Source organism: Triticum urartu, chromosome 7 (genome assembly GCF_003073215.2).
Source record: "Triticum urartu cultivar G1812 chromosome 7, Tu2.1, whole genome shotgun sequence".
NCBI classification, from domain to species: Eukaryota; Viridiplantae; Streptophyta; class Magnoliopsida; order Poales; family Poaceae; genus Triticum; species Triticum urartu.
In genome coordinates, this window is record NC_053028.1 from 665,030,513 (window position 1) to 665,045,609 (window position 15,097).

A 15,097-nucleotide genomic window follows, 5' to 3' on the forward strand; every position below is an offset into this window, starting at 1 on the left:
GTTATAATGTCTTTAAAAGTTGGCGATCCTGATAAGGAGGGCAAAGGAGACCGGTCAGGTGGGTGGCTTGGTGCCTCATCTAGTTGATGATGGTGTGTCCATCCTGCAATGCGCCGATGATACAATCATCTTCATGGAACACGATTTGGCAAAAGCGAGAAACATGAAGTTAGTGTTATGCTTATTTGAACAATTGACGGGGTTAAAAATTAATTTCCATAAAAGCGAGTTGTTCTGCTTTGGTAGAGCCAAAGACGAACAAGAGGCATATAGATAATTGTTTGGTTGTGAAGTGGGGGCTTTGCCTTTTACGTATCTAGGTATTCCCATTCACCATCGTAAGCTAATAAACAGCGAGTGGAAGTGCATTAAGGATCGGTTTGAGAAGAAACTGAGTTGCTGGAAAGGAAAACTCATGTCTTATGGAGGCCGGTTGATTCTTATTAACTCGGTGCTCACGAGTTTGCCTATGTTCCTCTTATCCTTCTTTGAGGTCCCAGTTGGGGTTAGGAAAAGGCTGGACTTCTGTCGATCCCGATTCTTTTGGCAGAGTGATGAACTTAAGAGAAAATACCGACTGGCCAAATGGGATATTATCTGTCGAACAAAGAACCAGGGGGGCCTTGGTATTGAAAATCTTGAAATCAAGAACAGATGCCTTCTTAGTAAGTGGCTGTATAGGTTGTCATTTGAGACGGAGGCAACGTGGGCGCAGATTTTATGTAGTAAATATCTGCAGTCCAAGACCCTATCCCAGGTCACACTGAGACCAACTGATTCACCGTTCTGAAAGGGGCTTATGAGAATCAAAGCTACCTTCTTTAACAGAACTAGGTATATTGTCGGTAATGGCAACAACACTCGATTCTGGGAGGATACGTGGCTTGGCGACGTGCCTTTGGCGACCCAGTATCCGTCCCTCTATCGTATTATTCAGCGTCGTGAGGCTCTTGTTGCCACGGTTATGCAGTCCATTCCACTCAACATTCAGTTTAGGAGGGTGCTTGTGGGCGATCAATGGGAAGCATGGCCTCACTTGGTGCGTAGACTGATGGAGGTTCAGTTAGCTCCTCAGCCCGATCAGTTGTGTTGGAAGCTTGCTAGATTTGGGGAGTTCACAGTTAAATCGATGTATATCGATATAATTAACACTAGTGTGATTCCTAGTTCCAAATATGTTTGGAAAGCCAAAGTCCCTTTGAAGATTAAAGTGTTTATGTGGTTTGTACATAAACAAGTAATTTTAACAAAGGACAATCTGGTTAAGCGCAACTGGACAGGTTCTACTAGGTGTAATTTCTGTGATCGGGACGAGACTATCAAGCACCTCTTTTTTGACTGCCCGTTGGCACGAGGTTTGTGGCGCTCTATGCAAATTGCTTTTAACATTACTCCTCCGACTTCGGTCAACACGTTATTCGGGGCGTGGCTTGCTGGGATAGAGTCCGAAACAGCTAGACACATTCGTGTAGGAGTATGTGCGTTGTTATGGGCAATTTGGAATTGCAGAAATGATTTGGATTTTAACAGAACAACAACTATTCATTTTTTGCAGGTTTTATTCCAGGCTACTGCGCTAATTCGTATGTGGTCCTTACTCACTCCGACGGAGGCCAGGGAGCATTTGGTTACTGGATCTGTCCGGTGGGAGATGGTAACGCGGGATATCTTCAACCGGTTTGGATGGCGGTCATGTAATAGGATAGGCGATTAGTTTACCTATCTTTTCTTTTGCCAGCCGGTTGTGGCTTGTTGGGCTTTCTGTTTTGGCATTGAGGCTCTGTGTGAGCTAGCCGTTCCTTTTGTTTGAAGACTTTAAGACCTTGTTGAACCTTATTTACTTTCTAATAAATGTGGCCGTATACATCGTTCTGATGCAGAGGCCGGGGAGTCCCCCCTTTTCGAAAAAAAAGGTAAGCCCTATACTAGCTTAGTTAGCTTTGGGTGTGTGTGCGTGTCCGTCTAGGTCTAGGTTTATTTTGAGTCACTTTTCCATGTACGGTCTATACGGTCAGATTTGTAGCACAGAGAAAACAAGAAAATAAAGATAAAATGAGGGCATCACAATGGCCCTTGACTATCAGTTTTTTGTACGCATGTGTTTGTCTGAATTGATGTGATCGATCGTGTGGCGAATTTACAACAGTGCGTGTGTGTATTACTGTGTGTGTATTTGCTGCGTGTGTGCTACTGTCACTGCTTGTGTGTGCACTACTGCTCCGCACTGCCCACACACTCACATACCATATGAGGGGTAAAAAGGTCTTTTCAGATATCATGTAGGCTCAAAATGAATGGAAGTGTTATAAAGAGCATAAAATTTAAACTCGTTGTTAGGTAGGGAAGATTTTTTTTTCCAATGTTAAATAAGGAAACGAAATTTAAGATAATGTTAAATAAGGAATTGTTTCTTTGTAGAGATCTTAGCCAGTAAGAAAACCTAAGAAACCCTTTTTTTCATTTAGGATATATACTGTGTTGGTTTAGGTTTTCTTTGCAGTGTCGTGTTTGTTTCTGCCGTGGTTACAAACGGAATGGAGGAGATAGCCAATTACGACGTGATGAATCCAACTATGCAGGATACCAAAAGACAACAGTAGCCAGAGAGATTTATCATTACCAAATTACTAGTACTACTCAATTACCCATGCATGGGACGCAAATAGACGACAAAAATTGTGTGCGTTTGCGTGCTACAGCGACGACTCTAGTGCATGCTGCACATGTGCTTTCATACAATTATTTTTTTATGGATTTGAAGATTTCAAAATAATTGAACCCTCAACATGTGTGAACAACGCAGTTTGACACTAGATTGCATTCCATCAACTGAAGATTGTTCATCGAGTGTGTCTCTCAAATGACTATCCAAGTATCATGTTGCTATCTCCGTCCAGTGTAGTGGCCGGGCACAACGGCAGCGTTGCCAAACGCCCTTAGCAAGCTTTGTTGGCTTAGTTCCCCTCTTAGGGTTTTACATCATTCGCCGCACTTAACATTAGCACGGTCTACATGCCCTCGATTCTAATGTATCGTCGCCGCACCAGGTATATATTGAGATCAATCTTCAATGTGTGCACGAGAAAGTTGCCCCGGCATTATTTGAGTTCTTGTTGAGCAACCTTCATCACAGTACGCCAATATTTCTGATCAGAGGACTACTTTCATCCCTCGCAAAAAAAAAAGGACTACGTTCATCCTTATTAGTCCGGACTTGGTGTTCACGCCAAGGACTCTATGCACCGAGTTGGTTTGGATTTTTTTACCTATTTTTCTTGTTTAAGTCCAAACCAAACTCATCTAGAATTATACACGGCAATCAATTCATTGGTGCAAATAAAACTTGTCTGACGACATTTTATAGATACTAATGAGAACCCGTCCTGCATGATTACAGCGCTCGTTCTCTGGATCAAAGATGGAACTCCTGGAAGACAGTCATCATCGAGGTTCTCGCACGCTGTGTTGGAGATGCTCTTAGGGACAATCTTGAATTAGTATTGTGTCTAGGGAGAATCCATACTGGTTGTGTAATTAGGAAATCACTCCATTCTCCATGTTACTTCAGCAGGTTGCCGTGTAGTCTTGGTATACACGGATCAGGTTCAGATTAATGAGGCAAAGCATTGTCGTGTGCACTTGTGTCTTTAGCCTTTGTCCGAGCGACGTTAGGAGTTGTTGTTCGAGTCGGCGTCTTCGCTATAAGTTTGGTCTTCTATATTTTATTACACGCACGTACGAGTGCTTTTGTAAGAGACACGACCTCATTAGATTGACCGACAAGAAATAAAAGGGAATTACAAGGCACCGTACGAGACATAATAAGTACCTTTGGCCAAGCGTTTGGCTAAATATATACTATGATGGATCCGTCGGCGAAAATCCAACGAGTGGAACTCCCGGAAGACATCGTCCTCGAGGTGCTCGTACGTGTCGCTGATGCAGCCACCCTCCGCCGTTGTGCCACCGCGTGCAAGCGGTGGCGCGCCCTCGCAGCTGACCCCTCCTTCGTCCGCCGGCGCCACCACGTACTGATGGCCACCGTCGGTGTATACGAGGCCGAGTGGGCGCTCTCCAAGGTGCTGTGACGTCGATCCGAACACTAACCGGCTGCTGCTCACCGATAGGATGGTGCAGGGCGGCCCCATCCCGAGGCTCTTCCCGGAGCTGGAGCAGGCCGGCGGCAACGGCATGCAGAACGAGAGGGTGGTGGCCGTCCTCATTGATGCTGAGGCGGGGAAGCTGGCCGCGGTCCGGTACATCAACAGCAACATGGCCTATCGGATCTTTGGGCGTGGGTGGAGTGAATTCGTTAGGGACTGCCGTATCTCCCATGGAGGCCGTGTCGACATCTACGTCGGCAGACGCGGCGCCGGACAGCGCTGCCTCCTCTTCTTCAATAGCAAGGGCGCCCAAGGTTGACCATGTCTAGATCGAAGGTGCATCTTGTAGCTCATCATCGTACGTGATCAAGGAAGATCTTTTTGTTCCTTGTGCGTAGCTTTGCTCTTTTCTACTTTGTTCATGTTTTGTACTTCAGTTTTGCTAAGTCTCACTGAGATTTTGTTATGTCTCAGCCGATACTATATTTCTTTAATTTTGCATGAAGATTCATGCAATAATTTGTTTTCAGTTTTTCGTTTTTCTTCTTATATGCTATATCACTTGACTGAGACTTGATGACCACACCCTTTGTACTTGTCTTATACTAGCCTTTGCTTGCCCGGTGCTCCTCCACGCTTTGCTCATAGAATCTTGTGTAGTTTTTCTTTTAGTGTTGAAACTGGTTGTTGTTTGATTTGTTCAAGGTAGGTTTTCTTGGGGCGAACTCTGACATCTTGCATGTGGTTATCTTGCCGGCGAACGCTGCCTACTTTTCTTCAATAGCAAGGGCAGCCAAGGTCGACGGTGCATCTCTTGTAGCTGTCAGTACGTTCCATGGTACCACAATTATATATGCAGACAACAGTGTCTGAATATATATGCAAATGACAGTGTCTGAATTCTGCCCACAAAAAAGCCGAAACTATTTTTGTTTGCGGGGAATAATGCTTGAATTCATATAAGACAATTTGATTAAAACTAGAAGGGATATTGTGCATTGCCGCGCCGCATCTCTTAAATGCATTTTCTTTGGGCATCGTGTTCACGGTGCTCAAGTGCATGCACATCAGCTCCGGATCGCCACCAACAACCCTACAGACACACATGAAGATCCACACATCAATGGGCAAAAAGACAACGCGTGCCAAAACCGTTAAGAGAATACAGAGGGATTCGTTGAATTGATGATATACTATTGCTTGAGCCGTGTGGGCATAAGCCGACGGACATCCCTTCACAGTTGTAACGGTCGACGCAACGTGAAAGTTATGGCCGAAGTGAAAATCGATGAGATTGCTCAAACAAGGCGGCAGCCTTTTTGTGCCGATGTCAATGTAGCCGAGAGCGTAAGGTGGTGTAGCCGTGATCGAGGTAGGCATGCGAGGGACGCCGTGGTCGTTGTCGAATCGGTGGTGGCCGCTGTCGAGGTAGGCGCCGTGAAGCCACGGGCACAAAAAGACGCCGTGTTAGTCAGGGGCACATTGCTGTGCCAGGATGAAGATTAGGTGGACGAGGCGTCGCGCCGTGTTTGCAAAGCCCGAAGACACGTCATGGAAGAAGGCACGCCCGTGTGTTATGAAACTATCCATGTTACTTCAAGAGATTGCGTGTAGTCTTAGTATACGGATCAGGTTCAGATTAATGAGGCAAGTGTTGTCCGCAAAAAAAAAAATGAGGCAAGTGTTGGCGTGTGCACTGCGTCATTAGCCTTGTCCGTACGGCATTAGGAGTTGTTGTTTGAGTCGCTCGGCGTCTTTGGTGTAGGGTTTGATCTTCTATATATTTGGGACTGTCTATTTAGCACTTGACTATTTTACAATTGGAAAACATTCAAATATCCTGTCTAATAAACATATGCCACTTGTATGTCCAAAACCAACCCCCACAGGCACTGTCTCTCGCTATATTTCAAATAAAACGGGTTAGGAAATAAACCCGAATCAAGTAAAGCTGGACCATGACCCGGTCAAGGAACAACAGCCAAAAATTGGCGGAGATCACCGGACAATCTACAGGCCAGGAACACTCGTAATCCTACTCCAATTCTTGACCCCCTTCACCAGCTTCACAAATTCTTCATCCCCTTCACCCCGCTTCATCTAGAAACATCAGAGAAACTAGTTACAAAGAAATTCCAGAGACAACAGGAAACTGTGGAATGTTTGATTGCTAGCAATTATAAAACTCTGGAATAACAAAAAAATTGCAGTCTAATGCCAAAAATTACAATAGCAAAACAATAGAAATTACACTACAAATCCTGATAGCTGAAAATTAAAGTGCAAACTCTGAAAAAGCATACAGTGGATTTACACCGTAAATACAAACGAAATGACACTGCAAGTTCCCAAGGATTTACACTTGAATAACTGATGAAGTTACACTGTAAACACCCACGAATTACAGTCAAAGTGCCCACTAATTGCACTGTAAATCCCTCGGAATTACACGGTTATTCCCAGGTATCAACGCTCATAAATACACCATAAAATTAGACGTAAAAATCCACTGTGATCTATCTGAAAAATACTCTGTAAGCCCTAAAACAATTACAGTGCTGAAGTATTCAAATTACAGTGTAAATCTGCAGTATATTACAGTGTAAGCCCCACAATTCAGAGGTAAAATCCATTGTAATGTATCTAACAAATACTATAAGCCCTACAACAATTACAGAGTAAAACTCTGGTAAATTACTGTATAAGCCCTAAAACAATTACAGTGCTCAATCATATTACAGTGTAAGCCCTACAGCAATTAGAACCATCTTCCGCAAAGTCATTAGGCACGAAGGGGTCTTGCAAAGGATCCGCACTCTCAATAGAAGATGCTTCCGGAACATCCTTGTGAGAGACTTTTCATAGCCTCCCCATAGATAATGAAGCTGAAAACTACAGAGAAGTAACTATTAATACTGATCCAAAATAGTAAAATCAAGGCAGGAATTACACAAAAAATAAAACTAGGGAAATTACATGGTAAAACTTATGCAAACTACACCGTAAAATCAAGGCAGGAAACAAAATTACACAACACTGTAATACTGATAAAAAATACAGTGTAAACAAGACAGTAATTACACTGTAATACTGATCCCGCTTACACAGTAATACTGGTCCAACTTATAGTGTATAGTGAGGCAGTAAAACACAAAAAAACTAAGCAAACTAACACTGTAAAAATACTCAGAATTATATAGTAACCCGGAGGGGCTTTCCACTGTAAATCAAGGCATGAATTACAGTGTAATCAAGGCAGGAATTACAGCGTAATCAAGGCAAGAATTACAGTGTAATAACTGATGCAAATTACAGTAAAAAAACTATGGAAATTACACTGTAATGTTGATGCAATTACATAGTAAGCAAGACAAGAATTACAGTGAAAAGTCTGAACAAAATACAGTGTAAATACTCAGAATTATAGAGTAACCCGGAGGGGCATTCCATTGAAAATCAAGGCACGAATTACAGTGTAATCAAGGCAGGAAATAAAGTGCAATAAATGATCCAAATTACATTAAAAAAACTGGGGAAATTACACTATAATACTAATGCAAATTATATAGTAATCAAGGGCGGGAACTACACTGTAATGCTGATGCAATTTGCATAGTAAGCAAGGCAAGAATTACAGTGAAAAGTCTGAAAAAAGTACAGTGTAAAATAGGGCTAAATGGGCACTACAGTGTAACTCTAGGGAGTTACCGTCCAAAAGCACGATAATTACAGTGGGGGTAATCTAGAGGATTGTATTGCAAAAACCACAAGAAGTTACAGTGCAATTACAGCGTCTTACAATGTACTTTAGAGATACAATATACAGAAATTCAGAAAAACTTCACATCATAAAAACTGGGGTTCGGAGACACATTACAGATAAAATCTTACAAAAGTAAAACTACGGGGATTACAAATGTAAAATCAGTGCTACAAATACAGCGTAAATCAGAGAAGCATAGCAGTATAAATTTGGGGGGTATTACAGTGTAATTCATAGCTAGCCCAAACTAGACCAAGCAATCAACAAGAAAGGGGAATCCCTATACTACCATACCAGAGAAATTCATAGCTCTTCCCCCGTTTCTACTGGTAATCAATCACTAAACAACTACCAGATGACTGGACTTCAAACTGCAAAGTCACAGTAGCAATCAAAACAGACCAGTAGCATTTAAACACTAAACAACCACCAGATGATTGAACTTCAACTGCAAAAGCTCTGAATCACACACAGAGACACGCCTGCACACATGAAAAAAACACAAAACCTAACCCCGTCGGAAGACAAACACATCAACGCCCAACCTAACAGTGCCCACAACAAGGAGATAAAATCTAAAACCTAACACCGGAGCAGACGTTCTCCATGACGAACTGGCGCGAGCAGAGGGGATCCACGGAGAAGAGGGGATCTGTGGCGAACTGCACAAATGAGCATTGGCTAACAACAAATCGCACTAACCAACCGCTAAAATCATCAAACAACAACAGGACCTACAACAACAACGCACCAACAAACCTAGATCTGGAAGCTACATGACCAGAACCATACCAAATTGCGCGGGGAAAGGGAGAGCGACAACGACAACTAACCTGGGGAGCAGTGAATCAAAGAGAAAACCCAAGCTCGAGGATAGAGGGATCTCGCAAACACCATGAACCTGACGGTAATCGCCTCGTCTCCCCCTCCGCTCGAGCGCCTCCTCCTATGGCCCCCTCTCTGCCCATCTGCCGTTTCGAAGCATTACCGCCCAAATGAAATTCAAAAAAGGAAAACGAAAGCAGACAAACGGGCGCCGGTAACGGGCAGCCCCATAAAAACCCGGGCCGGGAAAAAAAACCCGCACCCGCAACAAAGGAAACCCGCCCGAGAACAACAGCTGTCAGCCCAAATCACGGCGGGCGATCGGACGGCCACAAATTTGAACGACAGCCAATTGAAAAACACTCGAGTGTAAAATAGCAAATCCGTATATTTATTACACGCACGTACAAGTGCTTTTGTAAGAGACTCGACCTCATGAGATTGAGCGAGAAGAAATAGAAAAGGAATTAGAAGGTAGTACTCAACAGGACATACTGTTGGGCAAACGGTTGGCTAAATATGATGGATTCATCGGCGAAAATCCAACGAGTGAATCTGCCGGAAGATCTCGTCCTAGAGGTCCTCGCGCGTGTCAATGGTGGAGCTGCCCTCGTCCGCTGTGCCACCGCGTGCAAGCGGGGGCGCGCCCTCGTGGCCGACGTCGTCCGCCGGCGTCACCAGGTGCTGATGGGCAGCGTCGGCGTGTATGAGGCCGAGTGGGCGCTTTCCAAGGTGCTGCCACGGTCAGACGTCGATCCGAACCAAAACCGGTTGATGCTCGCCCAACAGATGGTGTGGGGCGGCCCCATCCCGAGGCTCTTCCCGGAGCTGGAGCTGGTCGATGACGACAGCGTGCAAAACGCGCGCCGCCCTCTTCGGCAGGCGGTGGACAACGGCCTGCGGAACGCTCGTCGCCCTCTTCGGCAGGCGGTGGTCATCCTCATTGACGCTAATGCCGGGGTTGAGAAGGTGGCCACGGTCCGATACGTCGACGTCATGTCGGCGTACCGAATCAGTGGTCGTGGGTGGTGGGAATTCGCGAGGGATAGTGGTATCTTGGAGGGAGACCGCATCGACCTCTACGTCGGCAGACGCGGCAATGACGAGCCATGCCTACTCTTCTTCAATGGCAAGGTGGTGGGTGTCCGTGACGGCTATGCATCTCAGGGTGGTGGGTCTTCTTCAATAGCAAGGGCGCCCAAGGTTGATCATGACCAGATAAATACGGAGTAGCATCTTGTAGCTGTCCTGCGATCCGTGGTACCACAATTTCTGTATGCATAATTTTGTGGAGATCTTTGCCGGTAAAAAAGCCCTGAGCAACCCCTTTTTTTCATTTAGGATATACTGTGTTGGTTTAGGTTTTCTTTGCAATGTCGTGTTCGTTTCTGCCGTCGTTACAAACGGAAACGGAGAAGATAGCCAATTACGACGTGATGAAACCAACTATGCGGGATAAGCAAAATACAACAGTAGTCAGTCAGACAGATTTCTCAGAGGGTGTTTGTTTCCAAGGACTTATTGATCTAGGGACTTAAATAAGTCCGTATAAGTCCCATCTAAACCAAACAGGAGGGACTTATCGGGACTTAAAGTGGGCATTTGAGACTTATGAAATAAGACTCTTAAGAAGGGACTTATAGTTATAATATGGTCTTATAGAGACTTATAAGTCCCAGAAACCAAACAGATAGAGACTTTTTAGGGACTGAGAACTTATAAATTGGGACTAAAAAAATCTTAAGACTTATGAACCAAACAGGGCCTAATTACCAAATTAAACTACTACTCAATTACCCATGCATGCGACGCAAATGGCGGACAAAAATTGTGTGCGTTTGCATGCTACAGCGACGACTATTTTGTTGTGTGCACGCTGCACATGTGCTTTCATCCTATTATTATTTTATGGATTTGAAAATTTCAAAATAGTTGAACCCTCAACATGTGTGCCCGATTTACAAACCGTTTTCGTTACCGGTTTGGTCTAGACGAGATATTCGAAACTATACTCTATGGTAATTTGTTTCGACAATCTCCATTTTTGGCTTCAAAGTTGCCACTGAAAGATTTTTTTTAATAGAGAGTTGCATTAATTAAGTAGAGAAAACATATTTTATACAATCGTGCAAGGCCATACTTAACACGCAGGTTGGCACTGTGCCTTGCATAACCCCATCACGCAACTCTCTATGTCCCAACTGGGTAAGACTATGAGCTAACCTATTGTCCCTTCTATCTACTTTGCAAACTCTAACTTCTATGTTCCCTTTGATGGCTTGAAACTCCTTTGCAACTGCTCCAACCTCCGATTTATCAATAGACGAGAGGATGAGCGCCTTTGTCACCGAGCTGCAATCCGTCTCGATGATTAAGGGTAAATCCAATTAGGTGTTGAAGAGCGTTGCGGTCCCAATCAGGTGTTGCCAAGAGGACGTCGAACTGGTTTGCTCCTCTCTCGGATGCGCGAGCTCATCCTTCCTGTGCAAGTACCTCGGACCGCCGTTGACACTGCGAAAACAAACAGCCATGCAACTGTAAGGGCTGGTGGACCAACTTGTTGGGTGCCTACGCAACGGGAGAGCGGCTTTGCTGCCAAAAGTGGTCGCCTCATTCTCATCATGTCGGTTTTATGCGCAATACCCATCCATGCAATGCTGGCTATGGATATCCCGGCGAAGACCATTAAGGCCCTAATCAAAATTTGTCGTGGGTTTCTGTGGTGTGGCACCTCGGAGGCAAATGTCGGAAATTGTGCGGTCGCCTGGAACATGGTATGCAGACCGAAGTGGGCAGGCGGTTTAGGCATACCGGACCTTCGCTGGCTGAACTTGGCATTGCAAGCACGCTGGCCATGGCTGCAGAGAACTGACAGGTCCAAGTCTTGGGCTGAGTTCAAAATTTCAGTCCCGGCTATCTCCCGGGCAATCTTCAATGCGGCAGCAAGTGCTCAAGTTGGGAACGGACAGACTACTCTATTTTGGGAGGATAGATGGATCCATGGGTTCCAAGCCTGCGAGCTTGCACCCCTCATATATTACAAGGTGGCGACGCGGGTCAAGAAAACACGGACGGTTGCAGAGACGCTGCTACATGACTCATGGGCGCTCGACGTTGGCCCGAACCTCACAGCCAACGAGATACATCAGTTCATGGCCCTATGGCCAACTATGACAGAAGTTCAGCTTGATCCTACCTTGGATGACACCATACGCTGGACATGGGAGAAAGATGGCGCTTTCTTGGTCCGCCCAGCGTGCGCGGCCAAATTTGTAGGTCTAGAGATTTCTTCGACGGCATCCTTCACGTGGAAGTCACGAGCCCCTCTCCAGTGCCGATTCTTCAACTGACTAGCGATCAAGAACCGTTGTTGGACGTCTGATAGACTTGCCCAACGCGGCTTACCCCACCAGGCAGCATGCCCGTTTTGCGACCAACATGAGGAGACCATCGACCATCTCCTGGTGACTTGCGTTTTTGCTTGTCAGATATGGCTATGGGTTTTATCCACGATCGACCGGCGGACAGGGTGTGGTGGCCACGGACAATGAGACCCTGCAGAATTGGTGCATGGGACAGGAAGAAGTGCAAGACCATAAGAAGACCACCCGCGCCATTACCTTGCTTGCACCGTGGGAGCTGTGGAAGCATCACAATAGCATCGTATTCGAAGGGGCCACACCATCAACAACAACAGTCATCGAGCGGATCAACACCGAGGGACGAGTTTGGCGAGATGCAGCGCTGCTCAAAGGTGATCTCGACGGATTCTTTACGGACTTGTCGAGGTGGGTTATTAGAGAGTAGTTAATCAATACTTTTAGGCGTCGTCGGCGGTCCATCCGACATGTGGAGGCACCGCTAATGTAACTTTGTGGACTTTGGGAATCTCCTCCCTTTCTTCTATTAATGAATGATACGCACACTCGTGTGTATTCCAGAAAAAAATATTAAAGGTAAATTCGTCCCCGATATTGCCTTTCGTAGTTGTCGGTTTCAAAACCGGCGGATCTCGGGTAGGGGGTCCCGAACTGTTGGGAACGTAGCAGAAATTCAAAATTTTCTACGCATCACCAAGATCAATCTATGGAGTAATCTAGCAATGAGGGGAAGGAGAGTGCATCTACATACCCTTGTAGATCGCTAAGCGGAAGCGTTCAAGTGAACGGGGTTGATGGAGTCGTACTCGTCGTGATCCAAATCACCGATGATCCTAGTGCCGAACGGACGGCACCTCCGTGTTCAACACATGTACAGCCCGGTGACGTCTCCTACGCCTTGATCCAGCAAGGGGAGAAGGAGAGGTTGGGGAAGACTCCATCCAGCAGCAGCACGACGGCGTGGTGGTGGTGGAGGAGCGTGGTACTCCAGCAGGGCTTCGCCAAGCACCGCAAGAGACGAGGAGGGAGAGGGGTAGGGCTGCGCCAAGAAGGAGATGTTCTCGTGTGTATGGCAGCCCAAAACCTCAAGTATATATAGGGGAGGGGAGGGGCTGCGCCCCCACCTAGGTTTCCACCCCTACGGGGGTGGCGGCCAGCCCTAGATCCCATCTAGGGGGGCGGCCAAGGGGGGAGAGAGGGGGCGCACCACTAGGTGGGCCTTAGGCCCATCTGAGCCTAGGGTTTCCCCCTTTTCCCTTCTCTCTTCGCCTTAGGCCCTGGTGGGGGGCGCACCAGCCCACCTGGGGCTGGTCCCCTCTCACACTTGGCCTACGCAGCCCTCTGGGGCAGGTAGCCCCACCTGGTGGACTCCCGGTGGTCCCGGTACGTTACCGATAGCACCCGAAACCTTTCCGGTGACCAAAACAGGACTTCCCGTATATAAATCTTTACCTCCGGACCATTCTGGAACTCCTCGTGATGTCCGGGATCTCATCCAGGACTCCGACCAACATTTGGTAACCACGTATATCTATTCCCTATAACCCTAGCGTCATCGAACCTTAAGTGTGTAGACCCTACGGGTTCGGGAACCATGCAGACATGACCGAGACAACTCTCCGGCCAATAACCAACAGCTGGATCTGGATACCCATGTTGGCTCCCACATGTTCCACGATGATCTCATCGGATGAACCACGATGTCAAGGATTCAATCAATCCCGTATACAATTCCCTTTGTCTAGCGGTACGATACTTGCCCGAGATTCGATCGTCGGTATCCCGATACCTTGTTCAATCTCATTACCGGCAAGTCTCTTTACTCGTTCCGTAACACATCATCCCGTGATCAACTCCTTGATCACATTGTGCACATTATGATGATGTCCTACCGAGTGGGCCCAGAGATACCTCTCCGTTTACACGGAGTGACAAATCCCAGTCTCGATTCGTGCCAACCCAACAGACACTTTCGGAGATACCTGTAGTGTACCTTTATAGCCACCCAGTTACGTTGTGACGTTTGGCACACCCAAAGTACTCCTACGGTATCCGGGAGTTGCACAATCTCATGGTCTAAGGAAATGATACTTGACATTAGAAAAGCTTTAGCATACGAACTACACGATCTTTGTGCTAGGCTTAGGATTGGGTCTTGTCCATCACATCATTCTCCTAATGATGTGATCCCGTTATCAACGACATCCAATGTCCATGGTCAGGAAACCGTAACCATCTTATTGATCAACGAGCTAGTCAACTAGAGGCTTACTAGGGACATGGTGTTGTCTCTGTATCCACACATGTATCTGAGTTTCCTATCAATACAATTCTAGCATGGATAATAAACGATTATCATGAAGAAGGAAATATAATAATAACCAATTTATTATTGCCTCTAGGGCATATTTCCAATAGTCTCCCACTTGCACTAGAGTCAATAATCTAGTTCACATCGCCATGTGATTAACACTCACAGGTCACATCGCCATGTGACCAACATCCAAGAGTCTACTAGACTCAATGATCTAGTTCACATCACTATGTGATAAACACTCAAAGAGTTCTGGGTTTGATCATGTTATGCTTGTGAGAGAGGTTGTAGTCAATGGGTCTTGCCATATTCAGATCCCTATGTATTTCGCAAAACTTTATATCATAGATGCTGCTGCCACGTTCCACTTGGAGCTATTCCAAATTGTTTCTCCATTATACGTATCCGGTATCTCTACTCAGAGCTATCCGGATAGGTGTTAAGCTTGCATCGACGTAACTCTTTACGTCGAACTCTTTATCACCTCCATAACCGAGAAACATTTCCTTATTCCTCTAAGGATAATTTTGACCGCTATCTGGTGATCTACTCCTAGATCACCTTTGTACCCTCTTGCCAGACATGTGGCAAGGCACACATCAGGTGCGGCACTTCAGCATGGCATACCGTATAGAGCCTATGACAAAAGCATAGGGGATGACCTTCGTCCTTCCTCTTTCTTCTGCCGTGGTCAATCTTTGAGTCTTACTCA